Source organism: Corvus cornix, chromosome Z (genome assembly GCF_000738735.6).
Source record: "Corvus cornix cornix isolate S_Up_H32 chromosome Z, ASM73873v5, whole genome shotgun sequence".
NCBI classification, from domain to species: Eukaryota; Metazoa; Chordata; class Aves; order Passeriformes; family Corvidae; genus Corvus; species Corvus cornix.
The window spans coordinates 56807439-56819495 of NC_046357.1; positions in this window are offsets into that span (position 1 = coordinate 56807439).

Here is a 12057-nt window from a genome sequence, read left to right on the forward strand (position 1 = left end):
TTCTAGCCAAGGACCAAAGCTGGGTCAGATCTCCCTCTATTCACAGGAAATGGAAGTCATTTTAAAGGAGCCTTTTCAACAATTTTGGTATACTGCCTTATAGTCCAAATGCACTTGGTTGGCTCTGGTTTTTATACTAACGATAATTTTTCTTATTATATGTTTAATAATGCACTTACTATATCATAGAATTATAGACTGGTTTCTGTTGGAAGAGACTACTAGATATTACCTAGTTCCAACTTCCCTGCCATGACCAGGGACACCTTCCACTACACCAGGTTTCTCAGAGCTCCATCCAACCTGGCCTTGAATGTTTCCAGGAATGGCACATCCACATATTCTCTAGGCAACCTCTTCCACTGCCTCACACCCTTACAGTCAAGAATTTCTTCCTAAAATCTAATCCTACCCTTTTTCAGTTCAAAATCATTGCCCCTTGTCCTGTCATTATAGGTCCTGGTAAGGTATCTTTGTCTTTCAAATAAGCCCCCTTTAGTTACAGGAAAGCTGCAATGAGGTCTTCCCAAGCCTTCTCTTCTCCAGACTGAACAACCTCAACTCTCTCAGCCTGTCTTCATAGATGTGCTTCAAACCATTTTCATGGCCCTCTCTGGACCTGTCATATGCTGGAGACCCCAGAGCTGGATGCAGCACTGCAGGTGGGGTCTCACCAGAGCAGAGCAGAGGGGCAGAGTCCCCTCCCTGGCCCTACTGCCCACCCTGCTTTGGATGCAGCCCAGGATGTGGATGGGTTTCTGGCTGCAACCGCACATTGCCAGGTCACATCCAGCTCTTTGTCTTTCAGTATCTCCAAGCCTTTCTCCTCAGGGCTCCTCTCACTCCATTCTCTGCCCAGCCTGTACTTATACTTGGCGTTGCCCTGACCCGGCTGCATAACCTTGTACTTGGCCTTGTTGAACTTCATGAGGTTTGCCCAGGCCTACCTCTCAAGCCTCTCACAGTCCCTCTGTATGTCCACAATGCATCTACTGCACTGTTCATATTGCTGTCACCTGGAAACTGCTGAGGGTGCACTACTTGATGGAGATATGCTATTTTTCATGGTCCAGACCCTTGAGGTTTATGGTAGTAGCAATTTGTTACTGGTACATTGAGGACTATAACACTTTAGATGTGGCCCTCCAGCCAATTCTTTGGCCACTAGCAGTCCATTCATCAAACCCACATCTTCTCAAATTAGTAGAAAGAATGCTATGGAGGGCTTCTTCTCAAAGGCCTTGCAGTAGTGTAAGTAAATGGCATCCTTAGCTCTTCCCTTCTCCACTGTAGGAGGCCATTAACTTACTCATGATCTGCCCTTCCTAAAATCCTGTTGGCTGTCTCTAATCACCTCCTGACCTTCCATATGTATTGATGTGTCTTCTTCACAAGATCATCCTTGGGTGTTCACTTCTCTAGGCTGAACAGTCCCATCTTAGCAGCATGCTTCACTGGATTCATGTGCCTCTGTCATTGTGGTATGGTGATTGATTTTGAAATATCTATTAAAAGAGTTGATCATGCTATGTTTTCTCCCAGACTTGTGACAACAAATACATGTGGTTTACAGTCTTCTTTGTAAGACTTACCTGGCTGTCAGAGAGGTGTTTGCAGGATCAAGATCTTAATGGTGGAATCACAAGGTGGCCTTCAGACTTCCTACTGAACTTATAGTGTGTGTAGAATAGGAAAACCCATAATGCTGCTGTGTCACCATGGCTGACTGGGCAGTGAGTCTCTCCAACACCATGGTAAACTTCCAATTGTTTCTTCTTAGAAGGAGAGCAGATATAAAACCTGACTATCCAACCACAATGGTTACTGTGATGTCTTGAACTAGTAATGGTTTTGATATTTGTGTTATGGTAGCTTTGGTTAAAGAATGAATCTGTGATTGCTGTGAGGGAAATTCAGGAAATAGAATGAACTGATTGCACATTCTAGAATTTAGTAAGAACCTATTTTAGTTAATAGGATTGAAGTAGTGATAAAGATTTCCTAACTTTCCTGGAAAGCTCCTGAATGCTTTTTGTTTTGCCACAGCCTGATGGTTTTCTAATCCAAGGCTCTTGTGGAGAAAAAGAGGGTAGGTGCATGAGGTAGAGTGTGTAGGTTAGCAGAAAAGCAAAATAATATAATATTTTAAACAGGAAGGGATGTGGAAAGCTCTCCAGTTCCAGTTTCTGCCCAGAGCAAGCTCAGCTGGAGGGTCTGGACCAGGAGGCAACCCAGCCTCCCTGTGCCTTGGCTCCACTGCAGGGCTGTCCTCATAGGAAAAAGCTTCACCTCATCTTCAGCGTGAGCCTCTCATGCGTCACCTTGGGCTGCTGCCTCTTACCCTCCCATCGTGCACTGCTGAAGACCTGACTGTGTCTCTTCCATCCCCTCCTGTCAGTGCCCGCAAAGTCATCCCTCCCCTCAGCTGAACCAGCCCTGGTCCTACAAGCTCTCTTTGCAGAGAGAACTCCAGCCCCACCATCTTGGCGGCCTTCCCTCTACTCTCACCAGTCTGACAATGTTTTTCCTGTATTTAAAGTATTATTTCTTATGTGGTCTGAGCAGAGAGGAGAGGGGATGATCCATGGCTCTCACATACTACGCAGCTGGCACCTGTTCAGGTTCCTACCTGGCTGTTCCTTCAGAGCTGCTCCCCAGACCCAGTCTGCAGTGCTGCAGCACTCTGCCTTCCATAGCAGAGCTCAACATTTGCCCTTGTTAAATTTCACAGGGTCATCATCATCCCCTTCCTCCCACTTGTCTAGGTCATGCAGCCCTGCCATCAAGTGCTTGACTACAGGCACCCCAGCTTGGTGTCACATACAAAGCTGAGGCAGGTGCATGACATCTTCTCCCTCCAGACACTGATAAAGGTGTAAAACAAGAGAGATCCCAACAGACTCTTGGGGAATGCTACCCCTAACCAGTTTCCAGGTTGAGCACAAACCACTAATCACCAGCCTTTACACCTAAGCAGTCAACCACTTTTTTTACCCATGCAGCTGTCTCCCCACCCAGACGTCCGCACCTGAACCTGAATATGGAAATACCACGGCAGAATTGGTTGGTTACTAAGGTTGTGGTAAATGACATCCACTGCTCTCACCTTTTACTCTTGGTAAATGCATGATGTTGCTACTTGCCACAACCACCACCTTCGTATGCCTGGAAGAAATTTCCAAGGGGATTGCCTACATGAATTTCCCAGAAGCTGAGACGATAACTGGCTTGTAGTTCACTAGATCACCCTTCTTTTCTGTTTGTAAGGCATAGGTACTATGTTTGCCTTCCTGTAGTCATGACCTGTCAAGCTGCTAGGGTATAGCTGTGCTGGGATGTCAGCCAGCTTGCTTAGCACCTGTTGATGTGTTCTTTCAGGTCCTATGCACATATGGGGGACAGGATTGCTCCAGAGATATTAGAACTCCTCGTTGACACCTAGTACCTCCTTTCTTCCTTTAGCCTTGTCCCTAGACATGAAGGCTTGGTAGACCCTTTCAGCAAAATCCAAGGTTAAGAAGACACTGGGCATCCCACAAGCTTATCCATGGTCACTAAATAAAATCTGGATAATTATGACTTGGACAGTTATCAGACCATAAAGTTCAATCATATGTAGTCTCAACCATGGCTGCTGTGCAGTTTAGAGTAGGAAAAGCAATTGTCATCCAGTCTGGGGCATTTATTCTCATGAATGGGGTGCCAGGTAACCAGTTTCAAGGGTTTTCTGTCTCTTCCTATTGTCAGAGCAGCACGAAGGGTCTGGAGGAGAACTGGGGATGCATTCTTTATCTGAAGATATATAAACAGAGAAATAATCTGCTGAGTTTTAGTGGTTTTTTTTCCCCCCATTCTCTCTCAAGACAGATGCCAGAAAACTAGGCAACAAATATCCTTTTTTTAGTGAAACAACACCTAGTTACACATTGATATGCAAACTTAAACTGATGAATCAAATGTAAGGTTTGTTTAGCAACAAATTCTGTGTAACATAAAGGATTAAGAGGACTGTGGTCTTCTTTGAACTTTCCCTGAAAGGTCAAGGACTTATGACACATAAAAACTTCTGGACAATATTTTTTTTATGCTAGAAGTTTTCCCAACAGAGAGAATTTTTGCTTTAGTGACTTCTTTTACCATAAAAGGTGAAATGTAAAATGGGAGTGAAGCTATAGAAAGACTTGAAGAAATCCAGGCTGATTATATGATAAGTAGGATTCATAAAACCCAACAGAAATATCTGTTTTGCTCCAGGAGATCTGGTGAATGAGTTTTCATGTCCAACATGTCCTTAGCGATCATTTATATCAAGCATCTCCATAACACATGCTGAATTTCTCCGTGTGGTTGCTCCCAACTGTGTGTTGCTGAGCTACAACTCATGTCTGAATGACATTTGGTTTTAATCTGAGAATGCTACGTGACAGAAAATTGTCCCTGGTTCCCTGTCCCTAAAATCAGTGATCTTCCCTTCATTCTAAGTGTCCAGTTTGCGCTATTTAAGGTATATACTTTTGGTTACTTTCATACCAAACTGAATCACACCCCCCTTTTCTTTCAGTACCTGCAGGGCATGGTTTTCTTTTTCTTTTAACTGCAACTTAAGTTTCTAATTTAACTGTATTCTCTGCTTAATACAGATGCATAAAGTACAAAGTATGGATATGCTCTCTTCTTTTTTCCCAATGTGACATTTGTTCCTCCTACCAAAGTACTTTGTGATGAATCACAGAATATATCTTGAGTTGGAAGAGACCCATAAGGACCCATCAAGTGCAACTCCCTGCTCCTCGCAGGATCACCTAACACTGAACTAGATGATTAAGTTGTTTTCCAGATGCTCCTTGAACTCTGTCAGGCTGCTGCTACAACCACTTCCACAGGGAACTAGTTTCCAGTGCCCAACCACCCTCTGGGTGAAGAAGTGTTTTCCATCGTTCAGTCTGGACTTCCTCTGATGCAGCTTCAAGTCTATTTCCATGTATACTATAGGTGGTCTTCAGAAGAAGATGGTCAGTGTGATCCAGAAGGACCACAGAATGTCTGAAAAGATTTGTCCAAATTTGTCCTCTAAAATTCAGTGGAAGCCAGAAAAAATAGAAACCATTTAGAAGGCATGAAGTTGCCACTGTATCTCAAAACAGGCCAAGGACTGTTTGATACTGAAATCTCAAGTGAAATACGTTCTAAATTAAGGAGTTATAATTGTCTAATTTCCTCCAAGTTGGAAGGAGAATTTAAGAAAAGGGAGCATTAGAAAACTGGTGAAACATTTGACTCATGCTGTTCAAATATGAGGCTGATCAGAGAGAATAGATAAATGGTAAGGTACCCATTTGCAGTGTTGGTGCAGTGTAAAGGGTACATACAAGAAAAAGAGGTGGAAGACTCTTTCTTTGAAGGTAGGAACAGTTACAGCGCCAAAGTTGAAAGACAATTAATAATGCAGTCTTGAAGTTACTGGCTTTGTCTCCTGGAGGGAAAGGAGGCACATGGAGTGCCCTTGCCAAGGACCTGTGACAAGAACGGAGAACACTTGTCTTCGCAACTGTCCTGCCTGCAGGCAAACAGGCCAAGAGGAAAGGTACTGTGTCTGCTAACAGGAAGGAGGGAATGAGCTTTGGTGCTGCTAATTGCTTTCAATGGGAATACCATAAGAAATTTTCAGGGGTGGAGACTGGGCTAGAGAGAGGCAGGAATGTAGGGTGTTGACATATATACAACTTGAGGTGAGAGAGCATGAGACATTAACAATAGTGTTAGAATTTACTTAGGAAAAAAATTTCAAAGGACTGATGTGGATGAAGGTATGTTAATTTGCTAGAGGGAAGGAGTAAGAGCAATGCAAACCAATACAATAATGTCTTGTGGGGCTAATCTTCAGAGAGTATTTCTTAAGTGGAGGAATATCAGACATGGTTTTATGGAGTCTTTCAAAATCCCGGTACAGTGGCTCTGAATGTGAAACTGCCAAAAGTTTTTCTGGTGCTCAAAAGCTGAAACACAAAAGCAGCCTGTACCATAGGAAATTGAGTCAATATAGAAAAATGACAGGTTTTCCTCACTTGGAGAATGAAGGCTGTATGGAATACATTTCTGAGAAAAGTTAAACAATCATTTAATGAGATCAGGATATCTTGATTTGTTTCAGGGGAGGTGAAGATGCAGGGTGAAAAAGTTCAAAAGTGAGCTTTTGATATTTTCAGAAGGTTTAATATCTTTTCCTGTCCCCAAATTTTAGTATGCTCTTGCCTCTGATTAACCTTTCACCCCTGTTTTGTGGCAGAACAATGATGCCTTTGTTAAACTCTCAGCAGAGCTACTGATTCATTATGTCCTACTTAATGTCTATTGGTAATCCTCCAGTTTATCTCTGGTAGTTTAGGTTTTTTTTTCTTTTTGTCTTTACCTTATCAAGGCAACAGAAACAAAAAATAGCACTCAGACTGTTCTGCCTTGTATTACAACCTCAAATGCTGAAACATGATAGAGAAGCCATTTCTTTTAAACTGGTTTAACATACCTTGCATTGAGTATTGGCTTTAAAAGCATCAAAAGCATTTAAAAGTCTGAGCTTGCACTCTGTTCTGAGATGAAAGAATAACGCTATGGATTTTATGCCTCACAGTTCTGTCATTTCTGGAAGAGAACAGGAATGACAATCATTTGAAAATTTTTGCCAAAACAACATGGTAAAGTTTTCCACAGTATATGTGACATTAACATTACTCTTCAAAAGGGTCCCCCAGTCACTGAGGCTTTTACCCCATTTTGTTCTCCACCTGCCTAAGTATTTTATATATGTGTCATGTTGTCATGAATATCAATTGCCCAAATCACGTACCATAGTATTGGGACTATAGAAAAACATCCAAGTGCCTCCTACTGGGTGTAAATTGCCTGAGTTGGTAACAATATTGGATCACAATATCTGACCTCAAGAAATTAAGATACAGCAGTAGGTCTCTATGCTTTCAATATATAACTCCACAGCAGTCCCCAGAGAGTTTTGATAAACCTTTAAAATCAAGAGTAAAGAATTCAGCCAGAGTATGTCAATATTTTTTCTTTCCGTATCACAGGAGGAGTATACAGAGAACTCATTCAATTTGCTACACTTTCTGTACAGCCTGCATCTGAGATTTGCAAAACTAGTCTGAAAGGTAATGCACCTGAAAATACTTAGTGTTTTGTCTGCTGGTTTTGCATAAAGGTTTGGGGTGTTTGGCTTTTTTATAAACTTTTCTTTCACTATCCTTTGTTAGTGAACATTTGAGGTTTTGGAGTTTTATTTTCTTACTATTGCCGAAAACATTAAAAGTTGATTGCATATAAGTAAATATTTTAATAAAAAATTAATGGTTATTAGTGCTTAAATGAATTGTTAATAATGTGGTCTCTTTACAGCATCTGAAACTCTGAGGTGAATTTGCTGTCTCCAAATTTAGGTAACTAAAACCATGAATTTTTACAGATCTGCAGAGAGCCACAGTAGCTGAAACAGGTTTTGCAGGCAAGAGGTTTACTATGTACCCTACAGCCTTAACTGAAACACTTACTGAATCACTTATTGTCACTCACTGTAAATCACTTTTACAATACTTTGGAGATTGAATTATTACTTACACAGCACTGTGAGTAGACACAGCACTCCATCGGTCTCTGAACATCATGGAGAAATTTACCATCTAAATAATATATATATACAAAACCAAAACAAAATAAGAAAAATTGAGATGCCCAGGAGCAATTGCACTGAATTTGTTTTAAGCTATGCACCAATTTCAAAAGGACTATTGTACCAGGGAAAGTTAGCAACACCAACCTATTCAATCTGTGTGCTGTGCTTTTGAAAACAAATAGATCAAATGATTGAAACAGAATCAAACACGCTTTCAATGAGTCTCCATTAGCCCATTGTTCATTGGCTAGACAGCCCAGGTCTGATTCCAGACAGTGCCATACTATCACAGACCTTGGGCTAGAAGTGTGAATGCAAAAGTGCATTGATTGAACCGGTCTGCAAGGTAAACGTTTTCATGTCTGAGATTGAAAGCTGAGGGTAGTTAGCCATCTTATCATGGAGAAAATCAGTTCATCTTTCCTGACATCTTCTCTTGTTACCCATCTGGGAAGGCATATCTCACATGTGATCAAAATAATCCCCTTTCTTTGTACACGGGCCATAGACTGTTCTCATACCTCATAGCAAGTCCTCATCAAAGTAGGAGATCTGACTGGATTTCAAAGTGTGCAGGGACCATGCTCAGTGATCTCATCTTCCAGTTACTACAAACAGGGTGCTCAAGCCTGTGCTACAGCAAGAAGCAGCTGTCATGGGAAGGTTAGTGGATTTTTTGACCCTGTCCATCATGGTGCCATATGGAACCTAAGTCATGGACCATTTATGTAGTCAATTTAGGTTACATTTTTTTAATGTAACCTAGGACTGCAACTACTCTATCCTTGTTAACTGCTGTGCACCAAGTTACCAGTTCTGCTAAGCTGACGATACATCCTCAGCTACTACAAGTTTTGATGGAGACACAGATTTATGCACAGCAGCACCGTGAGGGAATGATTATTGGAACCTAATCCTGCTTCTACAGTCAGCTTCCCTCTGACCGTCATCAGACTCTTGGTTTTTCAGTTCTAGATTTAGTATGGTAACACAAGAGTGCTCCTTTATCTCACAGGGGACTTCTGAAGCTCTTTTTATTATTAATAAATTTAAATAAGAAAAAAAATATTTACAGTCAGTTTTTTTCTTTCATTGCTTCTCAGTTAAATACAGTTCAGAGGTATTAGGTGTGCTCAAAAGAGCTGTATAACTTCTCCATTTTGCCACCAGCTCTGCAACAGCTGTTGGGCTAGTTGTTTCAACCATGATACCCAGTCACTTACTGCAATACACAAGTCTTTAGAGAATTTGCAACGGTCTACCATGACTGTTGCATAGGATGCAGAGTTCAAACTTTTAAGGAGAAATGTAGGAATTTAAAAGACATGTGATGCTTAAAATGTTGGGTAACTTTAAAGACTACATGGTGCCAATCCCAAAAAGAAATTCCTACCGATCTTCCTATGATATGGAAAGGGGAGGACTAAAGAAAGAAAGGATTGAAAAAGTAGAGAACTTTTTCAAAAGTAGAGTAGAAAAGTTAGAACCTGTGTGTAAGCCTAAGCATTTGTCTCTTTGTGGCACAGTTGAAATGTAAATATAAATAATCTGCTAATTACTTGAGGGGTTATTTTGTGATCCTCTCTTCTGCCCTCCCTTCTTCAGAGGCATGCACAGCATGTTTTCTGAATTGTTTTGTGACTGAAAATGGGAAGTAATAAATATTTTTTGAGTCTGTATTTTTCAGTCTGGAAGGTATTTTGTGGACCCACATTGTGACAGGATGTGTACATCCCATTCCTCTTCTGTGAAAATCAAGAGTAGCAGGATACATAGACATAATCCTTAAAGCAAACAAAGCTTTGCAAACAGAGTTTTAAAACTAGTAAATGTTAGGGTTTTTTTTTTCCGTCTGTGTATTATCCAAAAGCACACAGTACCTCTGGTGCCAATTAATCTAATTGGTTTGCTTATTTGGTCAATGTTTTCAAGTGCCACTAAACACTCTCAGGCTTTGGCATGCAATTAAAGAAGATGATTTCAGTAGTTAAAAAGAAAAAAAAAGGAGAAAGAAAGGGACAATTAAACCATATTTAAATGTCTTTGTGAGAGCTCATGACTAAATGTGTATACTGTTTGTTCAGATGCATGTGAAAATATGAGCCTGTAACTGATTTGGAACATTAATTAGCTTCAAGGTTTTTGTCTTCCACTAAAAATTCTTTATTAAAATTTCTAATTTTAATTTTTTATTAAAATTTCTAATTTACTAATATTTCTTTCACTAAAAATTCTGTTTTGTTCTGAAACAATAATTTACTGGCTTTTAAAAAAAGATAGTTCTTTTTTCTAGCATTCTTTTGTTACAGTGGGGATTACTGTAACACGCATATATCAAACCAGGAGTCCCGTAGAAATGAAGTATATATGGACAGATTCGTGGTAGATGTTTCAGAGATGTTTATTTCTCCAGCCGCATGGCCGGGGCTCTGCCCAGGAACTCCGCAGTCACAGGACCCCCGGGTCCTTGGCCACACCGGGGAACACAAAACAACCAATGGGAAATGAGGCTGACCAGGGGCAGGGAAATCCCGCGTCTCCCCTCAGGGCCCCTCTCCCAGGGCTCCATGGCAGGGGGGGAGACCCCAACATTCTTTGTTTTCCAGTTTTGATTCCATTCTCTTCCCTTTTCCTTTGTTTCTTGTCTTTACTATTATGTTTTGCTCGTGGTTCAAACACCATGAGGGAGGCTGACAAGGAGCAGAGTAATAGTGAGGTGGAACAGGATGTGTGACTCTCTGGGTCATCCTGGCATTTGTGGTGTTCCTTCAGCAGCAATGGGCTGTGGACATAAAATGAATAAGGCTTTTTAACGCAACCGGGGGTTTGTCACCACAAGCCCTGGCTGCCCTCGGGCAGAGGGGACGCAGCGTTGGCCTCCACAGCGTCCTCGCTGGACGGCTCAGTGGAATCGGCGTGGGATGGGTGCGTGCGCTGGCTCCTCCTCAGAGGAAGCACGTCGGGCGGCTGATGGATTAGGCTCGCGTTAGCCCGGAGGCAAAGAAGGCGGGAGGGGCTTCTGGTGTGGGTTCCAACAGGTTTATTTGCAGGAGGGTCCAGGGACCAGCGAAGCCCCGAGGAGACGCGGGCTAGCCCCTTTACAGGGGGGGGGGAAAGGCAGGGAAAGGGAAAACAACCAATGGGGTACAAGCAGAGGGGAGGATACAATTTTTCAGAACAAATAGGGAAAACAGGGAGGCAGGAGTCATAACAGGGAACCAATTAATAACTACAAAAGGGAGAACTTTCTGGAACAGGGGGAGGTAATTTAGGATTGGGAGCCACCCAGGGGGAGGTAACCTAGACCGCAGTGATCTCTTCTGGTGACTGACATTTGATGATTTCAGCCCGAGAGCCGGATGAGCCACCCCAACAGCTTTTATTTTCAACACACTGTTTCTTCAAAACACTGTTTAAGGAAGTGCTTGCCTACAGAAAACTGAAAATACTGTGTTGCAGTGTCCCAGAGAGTGAGCTTGTGTGAAAAAAATGCCACCACCCTCTCTTGACACTGCTAATGGTACTTGAGTGTGTTGTCCTGAACGCAGGCTTGTTATCTGGTGCATAACACCAATTCACACACTGAGGAGAGGTATTTCAATTTTTATTCTAGTTTGCACAAAGTAGGGAGCTAGATGGTAGCCCATAAAAAGGCTGGCTCACCAATCATCAGAACTTCACACTTTTTATATACATTTTCTTAAACAAAGGCATCAGCATTCATTGATTGCAAATTACATAACTTTTGTATTAGTTACTATTCAAATCCCTATTTGCTAGTTATATTTCTCAGTTCTCATGCTAATTAGTCCACATGTGCAATTTGTGTCTCTGTTTGAGCTTGGGGTTCATTTTGAGTAGGTGGTCAGTCAGTCAATGGTTGTAATCACCCACTGTCAGAATTACCTTAACCTCAGCTACTGATCAGCTCTGCTGATTTCACTCCTGGTGGCTCTTGCCCAGACAGCCCATTCATCTTGGGATTGTCTTCACTTTTCCCTAAATCAGAAGATTGTCCAAGCACACAATGTTCACAATGCAATTGCTAATCATAACTCTATAGCTATAGCTACAGATTAGAACAACAACAAAAAAAAATTGTGAAGTTTGATTAAAATCTTGAGGGGTTCAAATCTTAAGGGGCTCAGTTTCGAGTGCAGAGCTGTCTGTATTTTCAGAATTTGAAGGCTCTGTCGTTGAATATTGAGACCTCCAGCTTGCTCTCTCGTCTGTGCAGAGGTGCTTTGCCAGAGAAACCCCAGCTGTCCACAACCATCCCCTGGCAGCAGACATCTAAAGAGCTGTTTGGAGAACAAGTGTCACCTTCCTGTCCCATGCCCTGGTGTTCTCAGGTCTGTAGCTCCAGACACCCATGA